Source organism: Fistularia commersonii, chromosome 32 (genome assembly GCF_037954325.1).
Source record: "Fistularia commersonii isolate RoL2024-O1a breed Wild chromosome 32, RoL_Fcom_v1.0, whole genome shotgun sequence".
In the NCBI taxonomy this organism is placed as follows: domain Eukaryota; kingdom Metazoa; phylum Chordata; class Actinopteri; order Syngnathiformes; family Fistulariidae; genus Fistularia; species Fistularia commersonii.
In genome coordinates, this window is record NC_141315.1 from 685561 (window position 1) to 703412 (window position 17852).

Below are 17852 nucleotides of genomic sequence, written 5' to 3' on the forward strand. Positions count from 1 at the left end.
ATGGCTATATCTTTTTAACTTATAGCTGGATTACACTGAATTTGACATATATTGTGCAGAATCATGTCCTAAACAACATATATCAACAGCAAAAACCAGCATTCTGAAATTCATTAGTTATTTCCAATCCAACTCAAAAACGCTTCAACTCTTTGAGATAAGCAGATTTTGCACGAATGGCTATATCTTTTGATCTTGTCGCTGGATTACACTGAATTTGACATATATTGGACAGAATCATGTTCAATACAACATCTATCAACAGCAAAAACAGGCTTGGTGAATTTCAATAGTTATTTCCAATCTTAATCAAAACGCTTCAACTAGGTGTGATAAGCACTTTTTGAACGAATGGCTACATGTTTTGAACCTGTGATGGGATTACACTGAATTTGACATATATTGTGCAGAATCAAGTCCTAAACAACATATTTCAACAGCAGAAACCAGCATGATGAAATTCATGAGTTATTTCCACTCCTAATCAAAAACGCTTCAACTCGGTGAGATAAGCACTTTTTTCAGGAATGGCTATGTCTTTTGATCTTGTCGCTGGATTACACTGAATTTGACATATTTTGTGCAAAATCATGTCCTAAACAACATATTTCAACAGCAGAAACCAGTTTGGTGAAATTCATTAGTTATTTCCACTCCTAATCAAAAACACTTCAATTCGGTGAGATAAGCACTTTTTGAACAAATGGCTATATCTTTTGAACTTGTAGCTGGATTAAACTGAATTTGACATTAATTGTGTAGAATCATGTTCTATAAAACCTATTTCAACGGCAGTAACCAGCTTGATGAAATCCATTAGTTATTTCCACTCCTAATCAAAAACGCTTATACTCGGTGAGGGAAGCACTTTTTGAACGAATGGCTATATCTTTTGAACTTGTAGCTGGATTACTCTGAATTTGACATATATTGTGCAGAATCATGTACTGAACAACAAATTTGAACAGCAGAAACCAGCTCGTTTGTAATTCTTTAGTTATTTCCACTACTAATCAAAAACGCTTCAACACAATTAGGTAATCACTTTTTGAACGGATGGCTATATCTTTTGAACATGAGATGTGATTACACTGAATTTGACATATATTGTGCAGAATCATTTTCTAAACAACATATATCACCATCAGAAACCAGCTTGATGAAATTCATGAGTTATTTCTACTCCAACTCAAAAACGATTTAACTCGGTGAGATAAGCACTTTTTGACCTTATGGCTATATCTTTTGAACTTGTAGCTGGATTACACTGAATTTGACATTAATTGTGCAGAATCATGTCCTAAACAATAAATTTCAACAGCAGAAACCAGCTTGATGAAATTCATTAGTCATTTCCACTCAAAATCAAAAACGCTTCAACTCAGTGAGATAAGCACTTTTTGACCTTATGGCTATATCTTTTGAATTTATAGCTGGATTACACTGAAGTTGACATATATTGTGCAGAATCATGTCCTATACTACATTTATCAACAGCAGAAACAGGCTTGGTGAAATTTAATAGTTATTTCCTCTCTTAATCAAAAACGCTTCAACTCGGTGAGATAAGCACTTTTTGACCTTATGGCTATATCTTTTGAACCTGTGATGGGATTACACTGAATTTGACATATATTGTGCAGAATCATGTCCTAAACAACATATATAAACAGCAGAAACCAGCATGATGAAATTAATTAGCTATTTCCACTCAAACTCAAAAAAGATTTAACTCGATCAGATAAGTACTTTTTGACCTTAAGGCTATATCTTTTGAACCTGTGATGGGATTACACTGAATTTGACATATATTGTGCAGAATCATGTCCTAAACAACATATTTCAACAGCAGAAACCAGCTTGATGAAATTTATCAGTCATTTCCACTCCAACTCAAAAACGCTTCAACTCAGTGAGATAAGAACTTTTTGACCTTATGGCTATATCTTTTGAACTTATAGCTGGATTACACTGAATTTGACATATATTGTGAAGAATCATGTCCCAAACAACATATATCAATAGCAAAAAACAGCAATTTGAAATTCATCAGTTATTTCCACTACAACTCAAAAACGTTTCAACTCGGTAATATAAGCAGTTTTTGCACGAATGGCTATATTTTTTGATCTTGTCGCAGGATTACACTGAATTTGACATATATTGTACAGAATCATGTCCTATCCAACATCTATCAACAGCAGAAACAGGCTTGGTGAAATTCAATAGTTATTTCCTCTCCTAATCAAAAACGCTTCAACTCGGTGAGATAAGCATTCTTTGAAAGAATGGCTCTATCTTTTTGAACCGCTGTTGGGATTACACTGAATTTGACATATAATGTGCAGAATCAAGTCCTAAACAACATATTTCAATGGCAAAAACCAGCTTGATGAAATCCATTAGTTATTTCCACTCCTAATCAAAAACGCTTCAACTCGGTGTGAGAAGCACTTTTTGAACGAATGGCTATATCTTTTGCAAATGTAGCTGGATTACAATGAATTTGACATATATTGTGCAGAATCATGTACTGAACAACATATTTGAACAGCAGAAACCAGCTTGGTGAAATTCATTAGTTATTTCCACTCTTAATCAAAAAACGCTTCAACCCGATAAGATAAACACTTTTTGAACGAATGGCTTTATCTTTTGAACCTGTGATGGGATTACACTGAATTTGACATATATTGTACAGAATCATGTTCTAAACAACATATATCCAGCAGAAACCAGCTTGATGAAATTCATGAGTTATTTCCAGTCCAACTCAATAACGATTTAACTCGATAAGATAAGCAGTTTTTGACCTTATGGCTATATCTTTTGAACTTGTAGCTGGATTACACTGAATACGAAATGTGTTTTGCAGAATCATGTTCTAAACAACATATTTCAACAGCAGAAACCAGCTTGATGAAATTCACTAGTTATTCCCACTCCTATTCAAAAACGCTTCATTTCGGTGAGATAAGTCCTTTTTGAAGGAATGGCTATATCTTTTGATCTTGTAATGGGATCACACTGAATTTGACATATTTTGTGCTGAATCATGTCCTAAACAACATATTTCAACAGCAGAAACCAGCTTGATGAAATTCATTAGTTATTTCCACTCCTAATCAAAAGCGATTTAACTCGGTAAGATAATTACTTTTTGACCTTATGGCTATATCTTTTGAATTTATAGCTGGATTACACTGAATTTGACATATATGTTGCAGAATCATGTCCTAAACAACATATTTAAACAGTAGAAAACAGCTTGATGAAATTCATTAGTTATTTTCACTCCTAATCAAAAACGCTTCAACTGGGTGAGATGAAGACTTTTTGAACGAATGGCTATATGTTTTTAACCTGTAATGGGATTACACTGAATTTGACATATATTGTGTAGAATCATGTCCTAAACATCATATATCAACAGCAAAAACCAGCATATTGAAATTCATTAGTTATTTCCACTCCAACTCAAAAACGCTTCAACTCGGTGAGATAAGCAGTTTTTGAACGAATGGCTATATGTTTTGATCTTGTCGCTGGATTACTCTGAATTTGACATATATTGTGCAGAATCATGTCCTAAAAAACATATATGAACAGCAAAAACCAGCATATTGAAATTCATTAGTTATTTCCACTCCAACTCAAAAACGATTTAACTCGATCAGATAAGTACTTTTTGACCTTAAGGCTATATCTTTTGAACCTGTGATGGGATTACACTGAATTTGACATATATTGTGCAGAATCATGTCCTAAACAACATATTTCAACAGCAGAAACCAGCTTGATGAAATTCATAAGTCATTTCCACTACATCTCAAAAACGCTTCAACTCAGTGAGATAAGAACTTTTTGACCTTATGGCTATATCTTTTGAACTTATAGCTGGATTACACTGAAGTTGACATATATTGTGAAGAATCATGTCCCAAACAACATATATCAATAGCAAAAACCAGCATTTTGAAATTCATCAGTTATTTCCACTACAACTCAAAAACGCTTCAACTCGGTAATATAAGCAGTTTTTGCACGAATGGCTATATTTTTTGATCTTGTCGCAGGATTACACTGAATTTGACACATATTGTACAGAATCATGTCCTATCCAACATCTATCAACAGCAGAAACAGGCTTGGTGAAATTCAATAGTTATTTCCTCTCCTAATCAAAAACGCTTCAACTCGGTGAGATAAGCATTCTTTGAAAGAATGGCTCTGTCTTTTGAACCGCTGTTGGGATTACACTGAATTTGACATATAATGTGCAGAATCAAGTCCTAAACAACATATTTCAATGGCAAAAACCAGCTTGATGAAATCCATTAGTTATTTCCACTCCTAATCAAAAACGCTTCAACTCGGTGTGAGAAGCACTTTTTGAACGAATGGCTATATCTTTTGCAAATGTAGCTGGATTACAATGAATTTGACATATATTGTGCAGAATTGTGTACTGAACAACATATTTGAACAGCAGAAACCAGCTTGGTGAAATTCATTAGTTATTTCCACTCTTAATCAAAAACGCTTCAACCCGATAAGATAAACACTTTTTGAACGAATGGCTTTATCTTTTGAACCTGTGATGGGATTACACTGAATTTGACATATATTGTACAGAATCATGTTCTAAACAACATATATCCAGCAGAAACCAGCTTGATGAAATTCATGAGTTATTTCCAGTCCAACTCAATAACGATTTAACTCGATAAGATAAGCAGTTTTTGACCTTATGGCTATATCTTTTGAACTTGTAGCTGGATTACACTGAATACGAAATGTGTTTTGCAGAATCATGTTCTAAACAACATATTTCAACAGCAGAAACCAGCTTGATGAAATTCACTAGTTATTCCCACTCCTATTCAAAAACGCTTCATTTCGGTGAGATAAGTCCTTTTTGAAGGAATGGCTATATCTTTTGATCTTGTAATGGGATCACACTGAATTTGACATATTTTGTGCTGAATCATGTCCTAAACAACATATTTCAACAGCAGAAACCAGCTTGATGAAATTCATTAGTTATTTCCACTCCTAATCAAAAGCGATTTAACTCGGTAAGATAATTACTTTTTGACCTGATGGCTATATCTTTTGAATTTATAGCTGGATTACACTGATTTGACATATATGTTGCAGAATCATGTCCTAAACAACATATTTCAACAGTAGAAAACAGCTTGATGAAATTCATTAGTTATTTTCACTCCTAATCAAAAACGCTTCAACTGGGTGAGATGAAGACTTTTTGAACGAATGGCTATATGTTTTTAACCTGTGATGTGATTACACTAAATTTGACATATATTGTGGAAAATCATGTCCTAAACAACATATATCAACAGCAAAAACCAGCATATTGAAATTCATTAGTTATTTCCACTCCAACTAAAAAACGCTTCAACTCGGTGAGATAAGCAGTTTTTGAACGAATGGCTATATCTTTTGATCTTGTCGCTGGATTATACTGAATTTGACATATATTGTGCAGAATCATGTCCTATACAACATACTTCAACAGCAGAATCCAGCTTGATGAAATCCATTAGTTTTTTCCACTCCTAATCAAAAACGCTTCAACTCGGTTAGATAAGACGTTTTTGAACGAATGGCTATATCTTTTGAACATGTGATGGCGATTAAGCTGAATTTGACATATTTTTTGCAGAATCATGTCCTAAACAACATATTTCTCGGTGAGAAAAGCACTTTTTTATGACATATGACATATATTGTGGAAAATCATGTCCTAAACAACATATGTCAACAGCAAAAACCAGCATATTGAAATTCATTAGTTATTTCAACTCCAACTCAAAAACGCTTCAACTCGGTGAGAAGAGCAGTTTTCGAACGAATGGTTATATCTTTTGATCTTGTCGCTGGATTACACTGAATTTGACATATATTGTACAGAATCATGTCCTATACAACATCTATCAGCAGCAGAAAAAGGCTTGGTGAAATTCAATAGTTATTTCCTCTCTTAATCAAAAACGCTTCAACTCGGTGAGATAAGCACTTTTTGACCTTATGGCTATATCTTTTGAACTTGTTGCTGGATTACACTGAATTTGACATTAGTGGTGCAGAATCATGTCCTAAAGAACAAATTTCAACAGCAGAAACCAGCTTGATGAAATTCATTAGTCATTTCCACTCAAAATCAAAAACGCTTCAACTCAGTGAGATAAGCACTTTTTGACCTTATGGCTATATCTTTTGAATTTATGACTGAATTACACTGAAGTTGACATATATTGTGCAGAATCATGTCCTATACAACATTTATCAACAGCAGAAACAGGCTTGATGAAATTTAATAGTTATTTCCTCTCTTAATCAAAAACGCTTCAACTCGGTGAGATAAGCACTTTTTGACCTTATGGCTATATCTTTTGAACCTGTGATGGGATTACACTGAATTTGACATATATTGTGCAGAATCATGTCCTAAAAAACATATATCAACAGCAAAAACCAGCATATTTTAATTCATTAGTAATTTGCACTCCAACACAAAAACGCTTCAACTCGGTGAGATAAGCAGTTTTTGAACGAATGGCTATATCTTTTGATCTTGTAGCTGGATTACACTGAATTTGACATATATTGTGCAGAATCATGTACTGAACAACATATTTGAACAGCAGAAACCAGCTTGGTGAAATTCATGAGTTATTTCCAGTCCAACTCAATAACGATTTAACTCGATAAGATAAGCAGTTTTTGACCTTATGGCTATATCTTTTGAACTTGTAGCTGGATTACACTGAATACGAAATGTGTTTTGCAGAATCATGTTCTAAACAACATAATTCAACAGCAGAAACCAGCTTGATGAAATTCACTAGTTATTCCCACTCCTATTCAAAAACGCTTCATTTCGGTGAGATAAGTCCTTTTTGAAGGAATGGCTATATCTTTTGATCTTGTAATGGGATCACACTGAATTTGACATATTTTGTGCTGAATCATGTCCTAAACAACATATTTCAACAGCAGAAACCAGCTTGATGAAATTCATTAGTTATTTCCACTCCTAATCAAAAGCGATTTAACTCGGTAAGATAATTACTTTTTGACCTTATGGCTATATCTTTTGAATTTATAGCTGGATTACACTGATTTGACATATATGTTGCAGAATCATGTCCTAAACAACATATTTCAACAGTAGAAAACAGCTTGATGAAATTCATTAGTTATTTTCACTCCTAATCAAAAACGCTTCAACTGGGTGAGATGAAGACTTTTTGAACGAATGGCTATATGTTTTTAACCTGTGATGTGATTACACTAAATTTGACATATATTGTGGAAAATCATGTCCTAAACAACATATATCAACAGCAAAAACCAGCATATTGAAATTCATTAGTTATTTCAACTCCAACTCAAAAACGCTTCAACTCGGTGAGATGAGCAGTTTTCGAACGAATGGTTATATCTTTTGATCTTGTCGCTGGATTACACTGAATTTGACATATATTGTACAGAATCATTTCCTATACAACATCTATCAGCAGCAGAAAAAGGCTTGGTGAAATTCAATAGTTATTTCCTCTCTTAATAGAAAAACGCTTCAACTCGGTGAGATAAGCACTTTTTGACCTTATGGCTATATCTTTTGAACTTGTTGCTGGATTACACTGAATTTGACATTAGTTGTGCAGAATCATGTCCTAAAGAACAAATTTCAACAGCAGAAACCAGCTTGATGAAATTCATTAGTCATTTCCACTCAAAATCAAAAACGCTTCAACTCAGTGAGATAAGCACTTTTTGACCTAATGGCTATATCTTTTGAATTTATGACTGAATTACACTGAAGTTGACATATATTGTGCAGAATCATGTCCTATACAACATTTATCAACAGCAGAAACAGGCTTGATGAAATTTAATAGTTATTTCCTCTCTTAATCAAAAACGCTTCAACTCGGTGAGATAAGCACTTTTTGACCTTATGGCTATATCTTTTGAACCTGTGATGGGATTACACTGAATTTGACATATATTGTGCAGAATCATGTCCTAAAAAACATATATCAACAGCAAAAACCAGCATATTTTAATTCATTAGTAATTTGCACTCCAACACAAAAACGCTTCAACTCGGTGAGATAAGCAGTTTTTGAACGAATGGCTATATCTTTTGATCTTGTAGCTGGATTACACTGAATTTGACATATATTGTGCAGAATCATGTACTGAACAACATATTTGAACAGCAGAAACCAGCTTGGTGAAATTCATTAGTTATTTCCACTCTTAATCAAAAACGCTTCAACCCGATAAGATAAACACTTTTTGAACGAATGGCTTTATCTTTTGAACCTGTGATGGGATTACACTGAATTTGACATATATTGTACAGAATCATGTTCTAAACAACATATATCCAGCAGAAACCAGCTTGATGAAATTCATGAGTTATTTCCAGTCCAACTCAATAACGATTTAACTCGATAAGATAAGCAGTTTTTGACCTTATGGCTATATCTTTTGAACTTGAAGCTGGATTACACTGAATACGAAATGTGTTTTGCAGAATCATGTTCTAAACAACATAATTCAACAGCAGAAACCAGCTTGATGAAATTCACTAGTTATTCCCACTCCTATTCAAAAACGCTTCATTTCGGTGAGATAAGTCCTTTTTGAAGGAATGGCTATATCTTTTGATCTTGTAATGGGATCACACTGAATTTGACATATTTTGTGCTGAATCATGTCCTAAACAACATATTTCAACAGCAGAAACCAGCTTGATGAAATTCATTAGTTATTTCCACTCCTAATCAAAAGCGATTTAACTCGGTAAGATAATTACTTTTTGACCTTATGGCTATATCTTTTGAATTTATAGCTGGATTACACTGATTTGACATATATGTTGCAGAATCATGTCCTAAACAACATATTTCAACAGTAGAAAACAGCTTGATGAAATTCATTAGTTATTTTCACTCCTAATCAAAAACGCTTCAACTGGGTGAGATGAAGACTTTTTTAACGAATGGCTATATGTTTTTAACCTGTGATGTGATTACACTAAATTTGACATATATTGTGGAAAATCATGTCCTAAACAACATATATCAACAGCAAAAACCAGCATATTTAAATTCATTAGTTATTTCCACTCCAACTAAAAAACGCTTCAACTCGGTGAGATAAGCAGTTTTTGAACGAATGGCTATATCTTTTGATCTTGTCGCTGGATTACACTGAATTTGACATATATTGTGCAGAATCATGTCCTATACAACATATTTCAACAGCAGAATCCAGCTTGATGAAATCCATTAGTTTTTTCCACTCCTAATCAAAAACGCTTCAACTCGGTTAGATAAGACGTTTTTGAACGAATGGCTATATCTTTTGAACATGTGATGGGGATTAAGCTGAATTTGACATATTTTTTGCAGAATCATGTCCTAAACAACATATTTCTCGGTGAGAAAAGCACTTTTTTATGACATATGACATATATTGTGGAAAATCATGTCCTAAACAACATATATCAACAGCAAAAACCAGCATATTGAAATTCATTAGTTATTTCAACTCCAACTCAAAAACGCTTCAACTCGGTGAGATGAGCAGTTTTCGAACGAATGGTTATATCTTTTGATCTTGTCGCTGGATTACACTGAATTTGACATATATTGTACAGAATCATTTCCTATACAACATCTATCAGCAGCAGAAAAAGGCTTGGTGAAATTCAATAGTTATTTCCTCTCTTAATAGAAAAACGCTTCAACTCGGTGAGATAAGCACTTTTTGACCTTATGGCTATATCTTTTGAACTTGTTGCTGGATTACACTGAATTTGACATTAGTTGTGCAGAATCATGTCCTAAAGAACAAATTTCAACAGCAGAAACCAGCTTGATGAAATTCATTAGTCATTTCCACTCAAAATCAAAAACGCTTCAACTCAGTGAGATAAGCACTTTTTGACCTTATGGCTATATCTTTTGAATTTATGACTGAATTACACTGAAGTTGACATATATTGTGCAGAATCATGTCCTATACAACATTTATCAACAGCAGAAACAGGCTTGATGAAATTTAATAGTTATTTCCTCTCTTAATCAAAAACGCTTCAACTCGGTGAGATAAGCACTTTTTGACCTTATGGCTATATCTTTTGAACCTGTGATGGGATTACACTGAATTTGACATATATTGTGCAGAATCATGTCCTAAAAAACATATATCAACAGCAAAAACCAGCATATTTTAATTCATTAGTAATTTGCACTCCAACTCAAAAACGCTTCAACTCGGTGAGATAAGCAGTTTTTGAACGAATGGCTATATCTTTTGATCTTGTAGCTGGATTACACTGAATTTGACATATATTGTGCAGAATCATGTCCTAAACAACGTATATCAACAGCAGAAACCAGGTTAGTGAAATTCATTAGTTATTTCCACTCTTAATCAAAAACGCTTCAACCCGATAAGATAAGCACTTTTTGAACGAATGGCTATATCTTTTGAACCTGTGATGGGATTACACAGAATTTGACATATATTGTGCAGAATCATGTCCTAAACAACATATATCCAGCAGAAACCAGCTTGATGAAATTCATGAGTTATTTCCAGTCCAACTCAAAAACGATTTAACTCGATAATATAAGCAGTTTTTGACCTTATGGCTATATCTTTTGAACTTGTAGCTGGATTACACTGAATACGAAATGTGTTTTGCAGAATCATGTTCTAAACAACATATTTCAACAGCAAAAACCAGCTTGATGAAATTCATTAGTCATTTCCACTCAAAATCAAAAACGCTTCAAATCAGTGAGATAAGAACTTTTTGACCTTATGGCTATATCTTTTTAACTTATAGCTGGATTACACTGAATTTGACATATATTGTGCAGAATCATGTCCTAAACAACATATATCAACAGCAAAAACCAGCATTCTGAAATTCATTAGTTATTTCCACTCCAACTCAAAAACGCTTCAACTCTTTGAGATAAGCAGATTTTGCACGAATGGCTATATCTTTTGATCTTGTCGCTGGATTACACTGAATTTGACATATATTGGACAGAATCATGTTCAATACAACATCTATCAACAGCAAAAACAGGCTTGGTGAATTTCAATAGTTATTTCCAATCTTAATCAAAACGCTTCAACTAGGTGTGATAAGCACTTTTTGAACGAATGGCTACATGTTTTGAACCGGTGATGGGATTACACTGAATTTGACATATATTGTGCAGAATCAAGTCCTAAACAACATATTTCAACAGCAGAAACCAGCATGATGAAATTCATGAGTTATTTCCACTCCTAATCAAAAACGCTTCAACTCGGTGAGATAAGCACTTTTTTCAGGAATGGCCATGTCTTTTGATCTTGTCGCTGGATTACACTGAATTTGAGATATTTTGTGCAAAATCATGTCCTAAACAACATATTTCAACAGCAGAAACCAGTTTGGTGAAATTCATTAGTTATTTCCACTCCTAATCAAAAGCGATTTAACTCGGTAAGATAATTACTTTTTGACCTTATGGCTATATCTTATGAATTTCTAGCTGGATTACACTGATTTGACATATATGTTGCAGAATCATGTCCTAAACAACATATTTCAACAGTAGAAAACAGCTTGATGAAATTCATTAGTTATTTTCACTCCTAATCAAAAACGCTTCAACTGGGTGAGATGAAGACTTTTTGAACGAATGGCTATGTTTTTAACCTGTGATGTGATTACACTAAATTTGACATATATTGTGGAAAATCATGTCCTAAACAACATATATCAACAGCAAAAACCAGCATATTGAAATTCATTAGTTATTTCCACTCCAACTAAAAAACGCTTCAACTCGGTGAGATAAGCAGTTTTTGAACGAATGGCTATATCTTTTGATCTTGTCGCTGGATTACACTGAATTTGACATATATTGTGCAGAATCATGTCCTATACAACATATTTCAACAGCAGAATCCAGCTTGATGAAATCCATTAGTTTTTTCCACTCCTAATCAAAAACGCTTCAACTCGGTTAGATAAGACGTTTTTGAACGAATGGCTATATCTTTTGAACATGTGATGGGGATTAAGCTGAATTTGACATATTTTTTGCAGAATCATGTCCTAAACAACATATTTCTCGGTGAGAAAAGCACTTTTTTATGACATATGACATATATTGTGGAAAATCATGTCCTAAACAACATATATCAACAGCAAAAACCAGCATATTGAAATTCATTAGTTATTTCAACTCCAACTCAAAAACGCTTCAACTCGGTGAGATGAGCAGTTTTCGAACGAATGGTTATATCTTTTGATCTTGTCGCTGGATTACACTGAATTTGACATATATTGTACAGAATCATGTCCTATACAACATCTATCAGCAGCAGAAAAAGGCTTGGTGAAATTCAATAGTTATTTCCTCTCTTAATCAAAAACGCTTCAACTCGGTGAGATAAGCACTTTTTGACCTTATGGCTATATCTTTTGAACTTGTTGCTGGATTACACTGAATTTGACATTAGTTGTGCAGAATCATGTCCTAAAGAACAAATTTCAACAGCAGAAACCAGCTTGATGAAATTCATTAGTCATTTCCACTCAAAATCAAAAACGCTTCAACTCAGTGAGATAAGCACTTTTTGACCTTATGGCTATATCTTTTGAATTTATGACTGAATTACACTGAAGTTGACATATATTGTGCAGAATCATGTCCTATACAACATTTATCAACAGCAGAAACAGGCTTGATGAAATTTAATAGTTATTTCCTCTCTTAATCAAAAACGCTTCAACTCGGTGAGATAAGCACTTTTTGACCTTATGGCTATATCTTTTGAACCTGTGATGGGATTACACTGAATTTGACATATATTGTGCAGAATCATGTCCTAAAAAACATATATCAACAGCAAAAACCAGCATATTTTAATTCATTAGTTATTTACAGTCCAACTCAAAAACGATTTAACTCGATAAGATTAGCAGTTTTTGACCTTATGGCTATATCTTTTGAACTTGTAGCTGGATTACACTGAATTTGACATATATTGTGCAGAATCATATCCTAAACAACATATTTCAACAGCAGAACCCAGCTTGATGAAATTCATTAGTCATTTCCACTCAAAATCAAAAACGCTTCAAATCAGTGAGATAAGAACTTTTTGACCTTATGGCTATATCTTTTTAACTTATAGCTGGATTACACTGAATTTGACATATATTGTGCAGAATCATGTCCTAAACAACATATATCAACAGTAAAAACCAGCATTCTGAAATTCATTAGTTATTTCCACTCCAACTCAAAAACGCTTCAACTCTTTGAGATAAGCAGATTTTGCACGAATGGCTATATCTTTTGATCTTGTCGCTGGATTACACTGAATTTGACATATATTGGACAGAATCATGTTCAATACAACATCTATCAACAGCAAAAACAGGCTTGGTGAATTTCAATAGTTATTTCCAATCTTAATCAAAACGCTTCTACTAGGTGTGATAAGCACTTTTTGAACGAATGGCTACATGTTTTGAACCGGTGATGGGATTACACTGAATTTGACATATATTGTGCAGAATCAAGTCCTAAACAACATATTTCAACAGCAGAAACCAGCAAGATGAAATTCATGAGTTATTTCCACTCCTAATCAAAAACGCTTCAACTCGGTGAGATAAGCACTTTTTTCAGGAATGGCCATGTCTTTTGATCTTGTCGCTGGATTACACTGAATTTGACATATTTTGTGCAAAATCATGTCCTAAACAACATATTTCAACAGCAGAAACCAGTTTGGTGAAATTCATTAGTTATTTCCACTCCTAATCAAAAACACTTCAATTCGGTGAGATAAGCACTTTTTGAACAAATGGCTATATCTTTTGAACTTGTAGCTGGATTAAACAGAATTTGACATTAATTGTGCAGAATCAAGTTCTATAAAACATATTTCACCGGCAGTAACCAGCTTGATGAAATTCAATAGTTATTTCCTCTCTTAATCAAAAACGCTTCAACTCGGTGAGATAAGCACTTTTTGACCTTATGGCTATATCTTTTGAACTTGTTGCTGGATTACACTGAATTTGACATATATTGTACAGAATCATGTCCTATACAACATATTTCAACAGCAGAATCCAGCTTGATGAAATCCATTAGTTTTTTCCACTCCTAATCAAAAACGCTTCAACTCGGTTAGATAAGACGTTTTTGAACGAATGGCTATATCTTTTGAACATGTGATGGGGATTAAGCTGAATTTGACATATTTTTTGCAGAATCATGTCCTAAACAACATATTTCTCGGTGAGAAAAGCACTTTTTTATGACATATGACATATATTGTGGAAAATCATGTCCTAAACAACATATATCAACAGCAAAAACCAGCATATTGAAATTCATTAGTTATTTCAACTCCAACTCAAAAACGCTTCAACTCGGTGAGATGAGCAGTTTTCGAACGAATGGTTATATCTTTTGATCTTGTCGCTGGATTACACTGAATTTGACATATATTGTACAGAATCATGTCCTATACAACATCTATCAGCAGCAGAAAAAGGCTTGGTGAAATTCAATAGTTATTTCCTCTCTTAATCAAAAACGCTTCAACTCGGTGAGAAAAGCACTTTTTGACCTTATGGCTATATCTTTTGAACTTGTTGCTGGATTACACTGAATTTGACATTAGTTGTGCAGAATCATGTCCTAAAGAACAAATTTCAACAGCAGAAACCAGCTTGATGAAATTCATTAGTCATTTCCACTCAAAATCAAAAACGCTTCAACTCAGTGAGATAAGCACTTTTTGACCTTATGGCTATATCTTTTGAATTTATGACTGAATTACACTGAAGTTGACATATATTGTGCAGAATCATGTCCTATACAACATTTATCAACAGCAGAAACAGGCTTGATGAAATGTAATAGTTATTTCCTCTCTTAATCAAAAACGCTTCAACTCGGTGAGTTAAGCACTTTTTGACCTTATGGCTATATCTTTTGAACCTGTGATGGGATTACACTGAATTTGACATATATTGTGCAGAATCATGTCCTAAAAAACATATATCAACAGCAAAAACCAGCATATTTTAATTCATTAGTTATTTACAGTCCAACTCAAAAACGATTTAACTCGATAAGATTAGCAGTTTTTGACCTTATGGCTATATCTTTTGAACTTGTAGCTGGATTACACTGAATTTGACATATATTGTGCAGAATCATATCCTAAACAACATATTTCAACAGCAGAAACCAGCTTGATGAAATTCATTAGTCATTTCCACTCAAAATCAAAAACGCTTCAAATCAGTGAGATAAGAACTTTTTGACCTTATGGCTATATCTTTTTAACTTATAGCTGGATTACACTGAATTTGACATATATTGTGCAGAATCATGTCCTAAACAACATATATCAACAGTAAAAACCAGCATTCTGAAATTCATTAGTTATTTCCAGTCCAACTCAAAAACGCTTCAACTCTTTGAGATAAGCAGATTTTGCACGAATGGCTATATCTTTTGATCTTGTCGCTGGATTACACTGAATTTGACATATATTGGACAGAATCATGTTCAATACAACATCTATCAACAGCAAAAACAGGCTTGGTGAATTTCAATAGTTATTTCCAATCTTAATCAAAACGCTTCTACTAGGTGTGATAAGCACTTTTTGAACGAATGGCTACATGTTTTGAACCGGTGATGGGATTACACTGAATTTGACATATATTGTGCAGAATCAAGTCCTAAACAACATATTTCAACAGCAGAAACCAGCAAGATGAAATTCATGACTTATTTCCACTCCTAATCAAAAACGCTTCAACTCGGTGAGATAAGCACTTTTTTCAGGAATGGCCATGTCTTTTGATCTTGTCGCTGGATTACACTGAATTTGACATATTTTGTGCAAAATCATGTCCTAAACAACATATTTCAACAGCAGAAACCAGTTTGGTGAAATTCATTAGTTATTTCCACTCCTAATCAAAAACACTTCAATTCGATGAGATAAGCACTTTTTGAACAAATGGCTATATCTTTTGAACTTGTAGCTGGATTAAACAGAATTTGACAGTAATTGTGCAGAATCATGTTCTATAAAACATATTTCACCGGCAGTAACCAGCTTGATGAAATCCATTAGTTATTTCCACTCCTAATCAAAAACGCTTATACTCGGTGAGGGAAGCACTTTTTGAACGAATGGCTATATCTTTTGAAGTTGTAGCTGGATTACTCTGAATTTGACATATATTGTGCAGAATCATGTACTGAACAACATATTTGAACAGCAGAAACCAGCTCGTTGAAATTCATTAGTTATTTCCACTCTTAATCAAAAACGCTTCAACACAATTAGGTAATCACTTTTTGAACGAATGGCTATATCTTTTGAACATGAGATGTGATTACACTGAATTTGACATATATTGTGCAAAATCATTTTCTAAACAACATATATCACCATCAGAAACCAGCTTGATGAAATTCATTAGTTATTTCCACTCCAACTCAAAAACGATTTAACTCGGTGAGATAAGCACTTTTTGACCTAATGGCTATATCTTTTGAACTTGTAGCTGGATTACACTGAATTTGACATTAATTGTGCAGAATCATGTCCTAAACAACAAATTTCAACAGCAGAAACCAGCTTGATGAAATTCATTAGTCATTTCCACTCAAAATCAAAAACGCTTCAACTCAGTGAGATAAGCAGTTTTTGACCTTATGGCTATATCTTTTGAATTTATAGCTGGATTACACTGAAGTTGACATATATTGTGCAGAATCATGTCCTATACAACATCTATCAACAGCAGAAACAGGCTTGGTGAAATTTAATAGTTATTTCCTCTCTTAATCAAAAACGCTTCAACTCGGTGAGATAAGCACTTTTTGACCTTATGGCTATATCTTTAACCTGTGATGGGATTACACTGAATTTGACATATATTGTGCAGAATCATGTCCTAAACAACATATATAAACAGCAGAAACCAGCATGATGAAATTAATTAGTTATTTCCACTCCAACTCAAAAACGATTTAACTCGATCAGATAAGTACTTTTTGACCTTAAGGCTATATCTTTTGAACCTGTGATGGGATTACACTGAATTTGACATATATTGTGCAGAATCATGTCCTAAACAACATATTTCAACAGCAGAAACCAGCTTGATGAAATTTATCAGTCATTTCCACTCCAACTCAAAAACGCTTCAACTCAGTGAGATAAGAACTTTTTGACCTTATGGCTATATCTTTTGAACTTATAGCTGGATTACACTGAATTTGACATATATTGTGAAGAATCATGTCCCAAACAACATATATCAATAGCAAAAACCTGCATTTTGAAATTCATCAGTTATTTCCACTACAACTCAAAAACGCTTCAACTCGGTGATATAAGCAGTTTTTGCAAGAATGGCTATATTTTTTAATCTTGTCGCAGGATTACACTGAATTTGACATATATTGTACAGAATCATGTCCTATCCAACATCTATCAACAGCAGAAACAGACTTGGTGAAATTCAATAGTTATTTCCTCTCCTAATCAAAAACGCTTCAACTCGGTGAGATAAACATTCTTTGAAAGAATGGCTCTATCTTTTGAACCGCTTTTGGGATTACACTGAATTTGACATATAATGTGCAGAATCAAGTCCTAAACAACATATTTCAATGGCAAAAACCAGCTTGATGAAATCCATTAGTTATTTACACTCCTAATCAAAAACGCTTCAACTC